Below are 16,445 nucleotides of genomic sequence, written 5' to 3' on the forward strand. Positions count from 1 at the left end.
AGCAGATCGCTCCACCTCGTGGCCTCGCTACTGAATGTGTGCAGGCAGGGTAATTACATCGGGATCCACGGGATGGAGGGGCCCAGGGCCCATGGTGGGGGAGGGTGCCGGATAGGAGGGGGGGGGGCATTTAATTCCTGGCACGAGCACCCAAGCTACCCAGGTTACCAGGGCCGTCCATAGGGGCAAGGCTGGATCATGGACCGGGCCAGTGGGGCCAGTGCCCCGGGACCTCGGACTGCCAGGGGGCCTCCAAGCCTCAGGTCGCGCGCGGTGCGTGGCCCAAGATCTGAAGGAAGTTGAACGCCAGGGTCCTCAGTGTGAACAGCACAAGCTGACCACTAGGCCCCTGGGTGCTCATAGCGTGAGCTAACTACTAGGGCCCCCCAGACCCCTCAGCGCTTACAATGTGAGGGCCCCCAGGCCCCTTGGTGTTTGAAATGTGAGCTGACCATTAGGGCCCCTGGGCACCTCAGCGCTTACAGTGCGAGGGTCCCTGTGCCCATCCACGTTTAAAGCGTGAGCTGACCACTAAGGCTCCCGGGCCCCACAGCGCTTACAATGTGAGGCCCCTCAGTGCTTACAGCATGAGTTGACCACTAGGGCCCCCAGGCCTCTCGGTGTATACATCGAGCATAACACCTGGGCCCCTTGATACATATATGCTTAAAACGAGAGCCTCTCGGAGAGTACAGTGCTTCTGTACAACTGAGCCACTGGTTGGCACGCTACAATATGCTGTGACATGATACAATATTCACCAACAAGCCAGTTCATTCTGCATAACAGAACAGTGTCATATTATGGAATGCCGTTCATTATTTGACTTACCGTAACTCGCTATCCCTTTATTTTAGCTAGCTGCCCATTTGCCCTAGCTCGCTGCCCATATGATTGATCTTGTTAACAGAAATTAGCTAGCTGCCATTTTTGCCAGCTAGCTGCTCTTACAACCAAATTAGCTGCACTAAAAAGCCAACTAGTGAAACCAAGGGCTCGTCGTTTGTTGAGAGCTTAGCCATTGACAAATCAATTATTAAAAATACACTGCGGTTTTGTGAAACATGAAAAAAGTATTCCAAAAGTTATTTTTTTTCATACACTAACGCATATGAGACCCAATCCATACTTAAAGATTAAGGAAAACCCCATTCATTTTTTGCATAGGCCCTCCCCATCGATGGGGTGTGGCCTATGTGCATAGCCTCCACCAAGTCATTTCACTGACATCAGAAACCTTTGTAGGTTTTTCAGCCAATGAAAAAAAGAGTTATCTTTTTAATTTCAAGCGACATAATTCTCTCTGTGTCAGGCAGGTATAGAAGACATTTCCTGGTAAGAAAAGCCACAGACAGATTCCTGTTTTCTTGCTTGGTACGCCACAGTCATATATATTTTTCATCTTTTTATAAAACAACAGCCTGTTTAAAGGGTATTTCAACAATCCCTCCTAAGCGCTATTTTCTAACAGCCTTTTTAAAGGGTTAGGGTTATTTGATTTTGTGCTTTTCTATTTTTTTCTTTTATCTACTCGAAGCTGCCTTTAGGGACAAGTAGACTTTTAAAAAACTACCACTTGATTGTATTTTCCAACAACAGTATTTGAAGGGTGTTGTCATTATTAATATATTAATTCTATTATGATTTAATAAGTATTGAGATATGCTATAAATATATTCATATAAATAGCATACTAGTTCTGAAACATGGACCACAAACATTGGAATAGTGGTGCTTCCAAAAGGAAAGCCAAAAAGGAGGCAAGAGAGGCAGTTTTGCTTCAAAGTACTCCACTCATTGCCAACTTCTTTCAAAAACCCTCTGCTAGTAATAATGATAACAGCAGCAGCACTATTGTCAGCTGTGAGGAAGGAACTAGCACTAGTTCAGTTTCCAGTAATGTCACTCCCCCAGAGCCATCCTTTGAAGGCGAACCCTCAACAACTAATGGTATACAATAACCATAGTTTCCACCTCAGGAGCAGTTGGGCAGTTCACAAGAATCAAATCAGCAACCAAGCCATTCCTGGTACTATGAGGTCACCGACCCTGCATTATAGCAAAGCACTTCCAGTGACATTGTTAAGTCAGTGCTTATTGAAAGAGCAGTCCCCATCCAAAACCGCAGTGAAAAATACCCAGTAATGAACTTCTGAACTGTATATTACCAAATTGACAGGTTTCTAGACAGTGGCTACTGTACTCACCCTCAACAGGTTGTATGTACTGTTTTGCATGCAAACTGTTCTCCAGCAAGCTGGGTGGCTTTATTCAGGGGTTTAGTGTCTGGAAGCACTCTGAAAGAATAGGGGAAAATGAAAAGAGTGCAGAACACAGATCATGCATGCTTGCCTTGCACCAGCGGACAATGGGCAGTGCTATAGATGCAGATCTCATGCAACAACTTGATGGGGAACGTCAATACTGGAGGGACATTTTGAAAAGAGTTGTAGCAGTGATCAAGTTCTTGGGTGATAGAGGACTTGTGTTTAGGGGAGATGATGAATGGTATGGGTCAACCCATAACGGTAATTTCCTTGACATCCTAGAATTGATATAACAATTTGACCTATTCTTATCTGAATATATTAAAAAGTTTGGCGGAAAAGGAAGAGGCACAATGTCCTATTTGTCAGACAATATTTGAAGAACTCATTTAGCTAATGGGTCAGAAATCTCAAACAATAGCAGTAGAGATTCGTAATTCCCAAATATTTTTCATTAATTGTTGACTCCACCCCAGACCTGTCACATGTGGACCAATTTACGTTCATATTCCAGTTTGTTAACAGCAACGGGAATGTAGTGGAGCGATTCCTGGGCTTTGAACCAATTGAGAGCCACACTGGTAAAAGTTGAGCAGACTATGTGACTTTGATGGTGGAGGGCCTTGGGTTGGACCTCTCAAACTGTAGAGGTCAGTCATAAGACAATGTAAGCAACATGTCAAGAAAATACAATGGGCTACAGGCCCACCTGAAACAAAAAACCCTCTGATAGAGTATATACCTTGCGAAGTGCATTCACTTAACTTAGTTGGTGTTAACACCTTAGACGGCAGTAGCCCAGAGGCTGACGAATTTTTTTACATGTTGCAGTCACTGTACACATTTAGCTCTTCATCCACACAGAGATGGGGGAAAGTCTTTCGGAAGACAAATGTCGGACAGGCATTAAAATCACTGTCCAGTACTCGGGCAGAGTCAACCAAGGCACAGTGAAGCAATTACACCCACATTAGAGAGGCCTTCGGTGGTATGTGCCACGATGATAATGAGGAAAGAGATACTCGAATTGAGGCCTCTGGACTGTGTGCTAAATTGGACACCTTAGAGATGGTGTTCATGGCACATTTCTGGGACGTCAGACTAGACCGGTTCCACGCTACAAGCATGCACCTACAGAAAAGTGACATTGACATCTCTGTAGCAGCACAGCTTTTGCCTTCGTTGAGGGATTTTGTGGTGGGACAGCGAGACCAGTTTGAGGCTAATTAAAGGGCAGCCTTAAATGTGACAGGTGTCTCTCAGTCATATAAGCACGATCTTCAGTGAAAGAGGAAATGAAAAACATTTGCAGATGAGAGCTCAGAGCCAGGTTTGACACTTGAGAGGGAGAAGTTCAAAATAGAAACATTGTATATGGTCATTGATAAGCTGGTGGCATGCCTTGAACATCGCTTGGGCGCTTACAAGCATTTGACCAGTTTCTTTGGAGTTCTGTTTATCTCAGATCAGGTGTCTAACAATGTCAGTGGAAAAGGTAAATGCACTCTCCGCTGCATATCCATCAGTCCTAGACATGAACTTTGCCAACGAACTCATCCAATTAAAGTCTTTCATGTCTGACTCTGAGGGTGAGAAGTGCCCAACTAAATTGCTTGAGACGTTGCAGGCACTTCATCTGCAGTCATTGTTCCTCAATGCTTTCGTGGCACTTCGGATTTTTCTAACTTTGCCAGTGACAAACTCCCAGGGTGAGCGCACATTTTCCCTTTTAGGCAGAATAAAAAGTTAGCTACGGAGTAGCATGTGCCAAACACGTCTCAGCTCATTGTCAATTGTCAATAGTCAGACCTTGTCAGACAGCTAGATTTTGACGATCTAGTGGATGAATTTGCAAGGAGGAAGGCAAGAAAGACACCAATATAGGAATACGGGGGGGGGGTCCTCCAAAAGACGTGCCCAGGGGCCTCATGGGACCATGATCCGGCCCTGCATAGAGGGTGCCGGTAGCCCGGGGAAAATCACAATGTGTGGGCCTTCAACCTAAACCGGAAGTATTACATTGACACCGTAATGTCGAAGCATGGGGTGCCTCCCCAAAGTGCAGGGCTCGAGGCGGTCGCCCAAATTCGCCGTACCCCAGGGACGGCTCTGTAAGTTATGCCACTGGTTCCTCCTCGATCAATTGTCGTGCATGGTTAGGGTCTGGCACGAGGTGCACTGCTACTGTGAGAGCAATGACACCTGGACACTCATGTGGAAGAATTTACATCAGAGCATTGGTCCACATCAGAGATGATGTAAACTGCACAGACCTGGTCTGACTTCACTTGATCTCCTTAATGCGACCTAAGAGTAAACCACTTGCACATTATCGTCATGCAACGCTTGCGTTCATCGCTACTCGCGTTGTATCTCAAGTTCCAAGTGAAGACTGAATCTGTTTAATTAACCTCCACTTCTCTCTGTGCTTTTACCGAGTAGGGTTTTGGAATGTGCATTTTAATACAATTTTATATTTTTTATATAATTCACGCAGCTAAGGAGTCAGGTCTCCATACCTAGGGCTCTGATGCTGTAAGCTCTGCATCAAACATCACAGACCTGATTCGTGTCTTTACCATGACTCTCCTCACCATAATCAGGAGAATTGGTGGATGAAGACCCCAACTATCACTCATGTCAAGACCCATGCTCGTTCAATTACCTGTTTTAAAAAAATATCACATTTGACATGGTTACAATGAGCCCACCCATAGCTACACTGAGGTCTGCATTCTAAATGGTGCAGCCCTGAAATTGCTCAACCTCCACTCCAGAAAACTCTCGAGAGGCTCTTGGAGGTACTTTGGCTACCTATTTCATGTTGGCCAAACGTCTTAGAAGAGGTGAGATTACCGACTCTTTACTCCACCATATGCGACCTGCTGATCGATTAATGGCAGCGTTAACCATTTACACTGCTGGGTGGACAGTGACGGGAGTTAAGAGACCTGCCCACTGTTTGAACTGCCACATTGGGAGCCTTTAATACCCTGATTAGTATCCATCAAGGCATTTTGCACGCAGTTCCATAATTGCTCACACTGGCTCAAATTGCTTGCTGTAAAATAACAGTTAATATTAGAAGAAAATCGGAATGCCAAACTCAATTTTAAAATTGGTTGTTTGAAGTGCAGATGGAGACTTTGTTACGTCCTCCGGGCTAATCCTGGCAATCAAGTGGGGAAGAGCATGCAAAAATGCACTTCCACTTACTTGTTCATATCATGATGTGCCTCTACACAATGCCATTTACCGACATGAATACGACAATCAACAATGCTGTTCAGTGTCTTTTTTACTCCCAGTGTCTTGTTTCACAGTCCGTTGCATTAGCCAAAGTGCCATTACAGAGCCTTTTAGATTTCATGATCCTAGGCTGTGATAGAATAATTTTGGAATTAACCAATGGCAGATGCACCTAATTTAACAGGGCTACAAACAATTATAAATGTGTGTGTGTCACAGGGACTGTGCGTATGTGCAACAAGCAGACAGCCCCGCAGAGGCAGTTGACAAACAGCTGCGATGGCAGTTTCCAATTTGAAGCGTGCATGGGGAGTGCAGACCACAGGCCCCGTGAGAGAGAGAAGTCCCCCCTAGCCCTGGCTTGGGCTACAATTTGACAAAAATCCACACGAAGTGTAGCTGCCTGTGCTCTGCCGTGCAAAGAGAGGTTTTCTGAAAGCGCGGTTTTTTTCCTCTCTTCAACTTTGGCCAATTTCATTGCCAGTCAGTGCTGGATAGGCTAATGGGGGAAGGGTGGCAGCACAACACCAACACCCGAAACATGTTAAATCGTACGTACACCAGGCTATCAAACATGATTTATTATTTACCTACACCGAATGGGGGTGAAGATGTAGAATGTGTCGTCTTATTTTAGTAAATTGCAGATGTTTGCTCTCATGTAGGCAGTCTGTCTAAATATATACATAGGTAGTGGGTACAGACGGAGACTCAGGCTGAACGTTGAAGGCAACACATTTATTAACTCAACACTATAACACAAAGGGGTAACTGCCCCTTTACCAGAAAAACTAGGGTGGTAGACCACCAGGCTAGCTACTCTAACACTCAGAGTAAGCTATCACGGACTGGACCCCAACTCGGGTCCGGGTCCTGGAGTTGGAGATCCTCTTCCTGCGTAGAACGTAGGTTTCTTCATGAGTACAACAGCCGCCTGTCCCCCTGGGGACCCGGCTTTTTATCCTGTGTGGCGGGGCTCGCTCCACCCCTAGCCACGACCCCCTTCTCGAACTCTCGAGGAGGTTCTCCACCGGAAACGTGGTCCCCCCAGTCCCACCTTTGGGGGTCCCCGGGTAGACACCTCCAGTCACGTGTCCTCCGGGTTCAACCAGAGTGCCATGGCCCCCCGCAACCCCGTTCTGAGGCCGACACTCTCCCCCCCTATCCTGTAGGGGCTGGCACTGCGCAAAGAGCGTGGTGCCATCACCTGATTGTTGGTCAGTGCTGCCCGAGCCCCGCTAGGGCCGGTACTGCATCCCTAATCACCGGTGTCCGTGGTGGCAATACATTGCATGTCGTGCCTTTCCCAGACTGGCCACACACAGCGACATGCAGCTATGTCGCGACAGCTCCCCCACCACCCCTTTGTAGCACTCAGCCGTCCCGGCTGTCAACTCCCCTGCAGTGAGCAATTATTCAAAAAGAACGATGTGTGCCTCAACAAAACCAACAACAGCAATAAATACCCCAACCCACCTATACAATATATACTCTCTACACATGTATAGTAACGAACGGGAAAAAGGTGTAAGAACAGTACAACAAGCAAGGGGAGAGAGAGAGAAAAAAAATGCAGAAAAACGCCAACGCTCGGAACCCCCCCCCCCAGCACCAACATCTCTGACCCACACCGTGTATCAACACCCACGAGCACAACGAGGGCTAGGATCAGCCAATAGCAATGCGGCCCGCCGAGTGCGACAACCAAGTGACAGTATGGGAGTGTGTGTGTGTATGGGGGTCACGAAAACCACAGAGTTTTTGATCGAGTCCTCGTGGCCAGGCCCCCGTGGGAGGTGGGCTCACCCTCCCCAAAGGTCCCGGAGGGAACATGCAAGTGTCCTGACGAACCCGGCTCCCCACGGGGAGCAGTCGACCAGGCAGACGGGTTCACGTCATCCGGAGCCAGAGCAGGTGGCGACTTGGGGGGGCGTCAGTCGCGCAGCACCTGAAGGCGGGATTACAGGACTCCGCTAAGGACGAACCGCAGTGGGCACACACCTCAGCTCGTCCGACACATCACACACTCAGCCCCTGCGTTGTGGAGATGGGATGAATTCGCACGGAGCGATGAAGGGTTTGAGGCACGATGGGTGAACAAACCGGCTCTGCTGGCCCAACCGAATCTGGACACACTGCAGTCGGATGACCCTAATAACATCGACAGGTCCTTGCCAGGTTTTAAACAATTTCGGTGACATACCCACCAGCACCTGTGGGCAGTGGAGCCAGGCTCTGTCACCTGCAACCCACTCATGGTCGGAAGTACGGAGACCCCGTAGTCGCTCATTAGCCAATTGGCTTGAATTAGAATTTACCCTAGAAGCCTCATGCGCTTCCGATAGCTTTTGGAGGTTGGCCTTGTTTGGCGCGAGACGTAGTTGGACATCAATTGGGGGGTCATGGTCCCTGCCGTACATTAAAAAGAACAGCGAATAGCCGGTGGATGCGTGAGGACCCATCCGGTAGGCAGCCAGAACTCCGGGAACCTGAAAGTCCCAGTCGAGACCTGGGACTCGCTGACCTGATGGCTCAGCATCGAAGTCAAAGTCTGGTGCAGGCGCTCCACCATTCCATCCGTCTGGGGGTGGTATGGTGATGTACGGATTTTCTTTGTGCCCAATAAGTCGCACACCTCCCGCCGCAATTTGGACGAGAAATTATTGCCTTGATCAGTCAAGAGACACTCAGGAGCACCCTTGTCTATGACATAGCCATCGAGGAAAGCCTCAGTGATGGCAGCTGTTGACTTGTTGGGGAGCGGCCAGGCCATCGGCCAGCAAATATTCGACGCCAACCAGCAAATATTTATTTCCCCGAGGGGTGGCGGGAAACGGACCAAGGATATCTAGAGCAACCAACTCGTTAATGCGGGAGACCCGAATTGATTGCAAGGGCGGACAACAGGGCCTGGCTGGCCGTTTTGCCATGCACACTGTACATACCCCTTCAACAAATCTGCTACATCCTCTGCCATACCCGGCTAGATGAAGTCAAACCGGAGTGTGGCAAGAGTTTTGTGCACGCCCAAGTGCAAGTCGTTCATGCACCTCCCACACAACCTTTCCCCGCAGGGCAGTGGGCACAACAATATTGCAACTGCGCAAGCCGCCGTCCTAGGACATCAGCAGGCTGTCCCTCAGGATGACCGAGGCCACGCCCCTACGGTCCCTACCCCCATCTGTTTCCTTGATGCGGCGGAGTAACTTAACCAGGGAGGCATCCTCCACCTGGAGGCGCCCCCATTCCGTAAGGTCAAGGCCAAGGCCAAGGGTGGCGTCGCGCGCCATGGGACCGTCGGCCACCTCAGAGGAGGCTACCTCAGCTGACGCCACAAGGGGCAGGGGTGAGTCGTCAGTCAGCGCACGACAGCACACCTGTCGCTTGGTGGTAATCGCGACAGGGCATCCGCGTTCATATACTGGGTGCCTTTCCGGAAGGACACCATGAAGGAGTAGTCCTGGAGGACCTCCAGCCAATGCGAAAGTTGGCTTGACAGCTGTTCAATCCACAACGCATACTGTAGTGCTGCATGTTCAGAGCACACCAAAAAGTGTCTGCCATGCAAATTGGGGTGATACTAATAGGTTTTTTTCCCCTGTTTTCTGGCAACAAAACTGAAACCTTTTTACAATGATTCATGTCTGCATTAACCACAATACCTGCAGTCAAAATGGAAACAAAAAGACATACTATGATAATATATGCATTGTTCTTGAAACTGATTGGTCCACACCAAGAGACGGCTTTCTTTTGAGCCTCGACCCATTTGGTGCTCGACCAGATGACGCCTTTTCACCAATTGAGTCGAGGCTCAAAAGAAAGCCGTCCCTTGGTGTGGACCAATCAGTTTCAAGGACAATGCATATATTATCATAGTATGTCTTTTTGTTTGCATTTTGACTGCAGGTATTGTGGTTAATGCAGACATGAATCCTTGTAAAAAGGTTTCAGTTTTGTTGCCAGAAAAAAGGGGAAAAACCTTATTATATTTTGGTACTGGCAAAGGAGGTCTAATGATGTAGGGGTGATACTGTTGAACAAAAAAAACGATCGCCAGGAGTTCCCGGAATGTGACACAGTAGTGTTGTTCGGCCTCCTCCTTCCTCTAATGAAATTTCTGACCGTTAGCTGTCAAGGTGTGGAGGGGTTTTGCGATGGTAGCGAACCCGGCGACAAAACAGCGATAATAAGACGCGAACCCTATAAAACTCCGCACCTCCCCCACCAACGTGGGGGTCAGCCCACTCCGAACACACGCAGTTTTGTTGAGGTCTGTCGCAATGCCCGATTTACTGACAACATGACCGAGATGGCGCACGTATTTTTGGAGGTGACACTTTTGCGGCTTAAATTTAAGATTCGACACACGCATTTTGAGGAAGACAGCACGTAGCCGATCAAGATGCTCATCGAACGTATGGCTGAAGACGATAACATCATCCAGGTATATTAAGCATGAATCCCACTGAAGTCCAGATAGGACCAGCTCCATCAGTCATTGGAACGTAGCCGGTGTGGAGTGGAGCCCTATCGGAAGCCGATTAAATTCGAATAGGCCCTGCGGCATATGAAAGGCTGTCTTGGGCATGGAGGCCTCGTCTAATGGCAACTGCCAAAATCAGAGATCAAGGGTAGAGAAGTAGTGGGCGCCCGCTAGGGCGTCCAGGAAATCGTCCATACGAGGGAGAGGGTAAGCATCAGCCACATATATCTTATTGAGCTTGTGGAAATCGACACAGAAGCGCAAGCTGCCATCATGCTTTTTAACAAGGGCGATAGGGGCTCCCCATGGGTTGGTGGATGGCGAAATGATGTCTGCGGCTAGTATCTCATCAACTGCCAGCCGAACATGTTCCTTCTCTGCAGGTCTTAGCCGGTAAGGGCTCTGCCGGGTGGGAGCTGCGTCGCCCATATCGATGTTGGCTCAAGAGCTTAGTACGGCCGATGTCAAATTTCCCTGTACTAAAAACGTCAGCAAATTCTCGTAAGAGCGTCCGCAACTTATCTCTCTGGAACTCGGACAAGTCCGCACTCTCCGAACGAAGTGAATCAAGCCACTTCTCATCAGAACCGTTACGTGGCGGTAAGTGTGACTCGACCAACATTTCCAACAACACAACCTCCGTGAAGTGTGGGTGATGCATGGGCAAGCACAGTGCCTTGCTGAACAATGTAAGTTTATAACTCGGCATTGAGGACCTAGATGAAAGGTTCCTGGTTGTTGGACACCAGGGTTTGGGCTCCTACCAACGTCAATCCACGAACAGCCTCATTGGAAGGTCCCAGGAGGATCCCTCCGGCTGTCGCCGCCTGATCAAGGGGCTTGCGCAAGTGTAAGGGGACCAACATTTGAGCACCAGGGGGAATCCACACCGTTTTAGACGCGAGCGCTTGCACGGTGGCGTTGGCTGTGCACGGTGGCGTTGGCTGTGCACGTCTGAGTGAGAGAGGGTAAAAATGCCAAACAACGGCCTGACGGTAATTCAATGCACCCTTGGTCAATTAAAATTTTTACAGGCATGATACACAAGAAATCTGTCCCGAGCAAGCATGGAACGGCAAGGGACTAGGAGACGAGAATCAGACCGGTCAATTTAATGTCACCAATACAGAACTGCGCTGTTATTTTACCCACAATACCCAATGAGCTGCCGTTTGCAGCAAAGCACGCAGCAAAGCACGGCACTTCAACGGGGCATAGGCTACAGCATTTAGCGGGCAAAATATTATAAATGAGCTATGAAATGATGATCGCTGATGCCCCAGTATCCTAAAATCGACCCTCTCAATGGAACCAATAATGAAGGACGAGCCCACAGTCGAGGCAACAACCCTATGGGCCAGCTCAGACCACTGACCCGGTCGGAGCGGCCAGTCGGCCCAATCGCGATCTGAACCACCCCCCCCAACCCCCCCCCCATCGACGCACGATGAAAACGAGAACCGACGCGACGAGATGAGGTGGGTTCAGGGGCTGAGTGAGTGAGGTGTCGTGACTCGCCTTAGGTTGTAGCGGAGAGGAAGATGGTCGGGCGGACGATGGCTGTGGTCCGGAGAGGCGTTGTCGTGGCGCTCGGCAACCTGACGCAATGTGGCCTGGCAGGCCGCAGTTGAAACAGATGGTGAGGCCGCACTCTGGAACAGGCGATGTCCTCCCCTGGTGTCGGAAACTGTCCCTTTGCGCCATAGCGTCCCGCTTCCAGCCTCCGCCCCGGATCGACACGCAGGCTTGAACGGGTTCCAAATCCTCTGGCATATCCCACGCCTCATAAGGCACGGCACAAGCCACCAGTCCCATCGCCCGTTACAAGAGCAAGTGTGCCTGGATGCACCTTGCAACTTTGAGAAAGCACAGGTCGTCGTCGTCGATGGCGTGGATGACGACTTGCAGGTCCCACACCAACGCCAGCAGCTTCGAGGACCAGGGAGTCGAGTCCCTCCTGGTCCATCCTGGGGAAGGCGGCCTTTGCCAACGCCAGCAGTGTGCTATGGAAGGCGAGGGGCATCTCGTCTTCCCCCCGCCTCCGCGCAGCGGACCGATGGCGCGTGTTAGACGGTGGCCCGTAAATTGCCGCCATCTGCTGGAGCGCCTGCTGCAGCGTTGTCCTGTCCCCCAGCGGGATGGTGACCAGCGCCGCCAGGGCATCGTCATCCAGGGCGGTGGGAAGTGCCCCCAGCGCCTCCGTCCATCCCACCATCTCGCAGTTGGAGAGGAAGCGCCGCTGTAAGGCCGCCCAGTCGCCTCCCGCGGCTGAGAACTTCTTCAAGATGGGTAGACGACGCTGAAGAGATGGGGCGGGAGCCGGCGATGGCGGCGCAACTTTGATTTTGGCGGGAACTCCGCTCTGCTCAGCAGGCAAGATGGCAGCCATATGTGCGGGCTGCACCGCAGCGGCTCCCAATTGGCAGGAATCCTAGGTGGGAACTGCGAAGACTCCCAGTTGGTGGAGAGTTTCGGCAGGAACTGCAACGTTTTCGGCGGGAAACCCGGAAACGGTGGGAATTGCGGCCCGGCTCAGCTCTCTTTCCTCTGCTGCTGGCTCCCCATGGTGGATTTTGTCCAGAATGGATGCCGCGGCATGGAGAAGCTCGGCAAGGTGGGAGCGTGCCACCCGGAACGCCCTCCATGATGGTGGCGAGCCGTCGTACGGCCGGACGGCGTGCTGCTCCACTGGCGGCGACTCTCCTCCCTCCTCCGGGGCTGCCATCCCCGGGGCTGTTGGATCATCGTCCTCTTCATCCAGAGACCTGGTACGAACCTTCTGCCTAGTCTCCATAATCTAGAGTTATTTTAACTCAAGAACGTCTGGCCACTTCCAACCAGTTGTAGTGGGTACAGACAGAGACTCAGGCTTAACATTGGAGGCAACACATTTATTAACTCAACACTATAACACAGAGGGGTAACTGCCCCTTTACCAGATAACCTAGGGTGGTAAGACCACCAGGCTAGCTAATTTAACACTCAGAGTAAGCTATCATGGACCGGACCCCAACTCGGGTCCGGGTCCTGGAGTTGGAGATCATCTTCTGGCGTAGAACGTAGGTTTCTTCATGAAGACAACAGCCACCTGTCCCCCTGGGGACCCGGCTTTTTAGCCTGTGTGGCGGAACTCGCTCCGCCCCTAGCCACGACCCCCTTCTGGAACTCTCGAGGAGGCTCTCCACTGGACAAGTGGTCCCCCCAGCCCCCCCTTTGGGGGTCCCAGGGTAGACATCTCCGGTCACGTGTCCTCGGGGTTCAACCAGAGTGCCATGGCTCCCCGCAACCCCGTTCTGAGGCCGGCACTCTCGCCCCCTATTCTGTAGGGGCTGGCACTGCACATAAAGTCATTACCTGATTGTTGGTCAGTGCTGCCCGAGCCCCGCTAGGGCCGGTACTGCATCCCCAATCAGCCGTGTCCGTGGTGGCAATAAATTGCATGTCGTGCCTTTCCCAGACTCGCCACACACAGCGACATGCAGCGATGTCGCTACACATATATATTGTTTCATAAGCACGATTAATCTGCAACCTAGATAGTCTGCCCAGGGATAGCTGAGCGTGAAGTGGGCTAGCATTATCCCCTACTACTGTATAGAAGTAAATGTCTCTACGTGTATTTTCGTCTCTCGGTGTATCTAACCTGGCACATGTCCGTGGTTACATCACCACCACTTAATAGCCAAAACTAGTTGTTTTTGCTATATACAGTACGAGAGGTGTTACAATCCTTGCAATTCAACGAATGTAGAATTCAAGAACATGAATTCAATTCAAGAATCATTTTTTTTTTCATTGTGATCAATAGTGACGCACAATTCCATTATTGTATTGTAAGCTTCATCGTCGACGTTATTCTATTAATCGCTGCATCGTCACCACCCTTGCTATAGCCACTGTATAAGGTATCCCTAACATGGACACCGATAGAGATAATGGAATACATAAGCATGGAGCGATGGTGCATGCAGGGATTTACACCGAGAGGCAGAAACTCGTGGATCAGAGAGTGAATGCTCTTTAGAGATATCGTGTCATCTCATCAGCACGCGTTGCCAATGGAAAGATGGCCGATGGTCAAGACAAACGACGGAGTGGCAGCCAAAGGAGGGATCACACGCAATAATAAGTGCAGAGGAGATGGAGCACTGAGCTCAGCTGAAGTGCAACATCTTGACGGATCGTTGCATCACATGACCATGAGGGGATGGCGATGGCTTGGGGAGGCCTTCATGCCACAGTGGATAGATCCTGACCGATGATGATCATTTAAATGCATATACAGAGCCAGCAATCAGCCCTCCAAGGATGGTAATATTACATAAAGTATGCTAGAAACCAGGTAATTGATGAGGAAGACATTAATCCAGTGAAATAAACATGTGAGCCCCAAAGGTCTAAGGTCAATCAGCCAATTACATTGCTGTGTTGTCTGCTTTCATGAGACCACCTTTGCCAATATTTTTAAAATATATTGAAATACATTTGTGAGGGGACTAGTGGCCACGGGAGGTAATGACAGGGATATCAGTTGTGAGTGCGAAGGGATTGGTGGCTACGGAAATGTTCGATAAGGGAACGTGGTAAGGTGACGCAAGAGGACGGTAGGTAGAGTCTGCCGGTGGAGCGAGCGTCCAGAGTCGGCGAGAATGATCGAGAAGGTGGGGCATTGTCTCGTGTTGAGATATAAGGGAGATGCACGGGAGACTCTGGGCGGTTACAGTGGGATCTCTAATATGTTAAGTCGTCTTTACAAATGTATTTCGAAATGTTCACAAATCCAAAACAAATAGAATTTGTAAAGCATCACAATGAGACCACATCTCAGCATACTGTAAGAGGAAGAGATCAAATATTTAGCTTTTTATTAAATGTTCACAACACATACCTTTATCCAATACGCACCAAAAATAAAACTATGTAAATGTACGTATATCTCAGACGATAACGCAGTTCATTACATGGTAGGACTGATAAAATGTATCCAATTTTACTTTTATTAGAAATCTGCAGTCGCTCATGAGTGCAAACCATATCGCCTTAGAAAACAAGTTTCTAAAATAAAAACTATTATGAACAAGTGCAGAGTTTAGAGCAAAAACAATACAACACTAACGATCTCTAGCAGTGTACAAGGGACTCTCGACAGCTACATGCAGCTAAATCCACTATCGTTGGCAACAGCAAACGTTTATTTTTAGCACTGTGGCAGTAATGGATTCCGTGTCTGAAGAGAAGGCAGATGCAGGGTTGGGTGGGTGGTTCGGGAACCAAGCGTGGATGTCGTGCGCAGTCGTCGCTAGCCTCTGATTTTCGAGGTAAATCCAGGATGGGTCAAATTAACGTTAATGCTGCAGAACACTGCATATCGAGGCAAGACGCATCCGTCCGTCCGTGAGCTGAGTGCAGTAAACAGGTACAACGTGCGCTGGTACCGTTGATCGTGAAAATACTGTCACATACAGCACGAGCTGCAGCACTGCGAGCCTAGAGCTTGAAAGGCATATGAAACAAATAAAACGGGAAACAGGCGAGCGTAAAAGCTATAGTTTTGAGGCGGATGCAGTTGGCTTTGGGAATGGTGGGGTTTATACTGCATGATGCAAAAGTATGCACATCGCACATTACACCACCAGCACTGTTCCTGGTTGTAGTGATGACATTTGTATTTTCCGATTTAAAGCTTTCGTGACTGCAAGGATTCATCTTCTTTGGTTATTTCGGTAAAGTCATGAAGAATGAGAATAAAATAATACAATAAAATAAGACAATAAAATTCTCACGACGTTTCGGCCACAACACAAGTAGCCTTCTTCAGGTGAAAGAACAGAACTGTCGAGACGACAGTGCTTCAATGAGCGCTGCTAAGATTCGTAGCGTCTTTTAAGTCAGTGAGAGGCATGGAGCGCCTTGACAAAGGAGTTTACATATCAAAGCAGGATAATTTAGCATTGAAATAGCTGAGGGATTGGCTTGTGACAGAAATAGCTGTGTTAAAGTCAAAGTTTACATATCAACAGAGGCATTTAGTATATGGACGCTAAAGGCCTCCAACTACCCAACTATCATACAGTAAACCGATGTGAAAAAAAACTAAGTCTATATTACATCAATATAATAAATGTACTTAATATATTCTTCAATAAGCTGAGCTATTAATCACAAAGCAACTGGTTATACACTACACTATATAATGAATACCAAATAGTAAACCAATAAAAAAACTAAAATATAAGCTACCTCAATGTTATCAATAAACTCTATATACTCTCCAATCAGCCGAGCCACCAACAATAAGTCGTTATATATCACAATGCCATATGGCGAAAAATGGCGGTTTTTCTTCCCCTCAACGCCAGCACCACGGACAGCGACGTTCAGACGGACGAGTCAATCCATGCTCGGAACGGAGGAGGGGAGAGAGAGAAACAGCCACAATGCGC

General features: G+C 49.0%; 1 protein-coding gene across 1 annotated transcript in view; it reads right to left on the bottom strand.

The window, feature by feature from the left end:
• The window catches only part of LOC116946089 (cytoplasmic phosphatidylinositol transfer protein 1-like), a 120,456-nt gene that overhangs the window by 22,156 nt on the left and 81,855 nt on the right, over positions 1–16,445 (bottom strand). The gene's annotated exons all lie outside the window — the stretch shown is intronic.

Source organism: Petromyzon marinus, chromosome 26, assembly GCF_048934315.1.
Source record: "Petromyzon marinus isolate PM22_M1 ecotype Great Lakes invasive population chromosome 26, UKy_Petmar_22M1.pri1.0, whole genome shotgun sequence".
Classification (NCBI taxonomy): domain Eukaryota; kingdom Metazoa; phylum Chordata; class Hyperoartia; order Petromyzontiformes; family Petromyzontidae; genus Petromyzon; species Petromyzon marinus.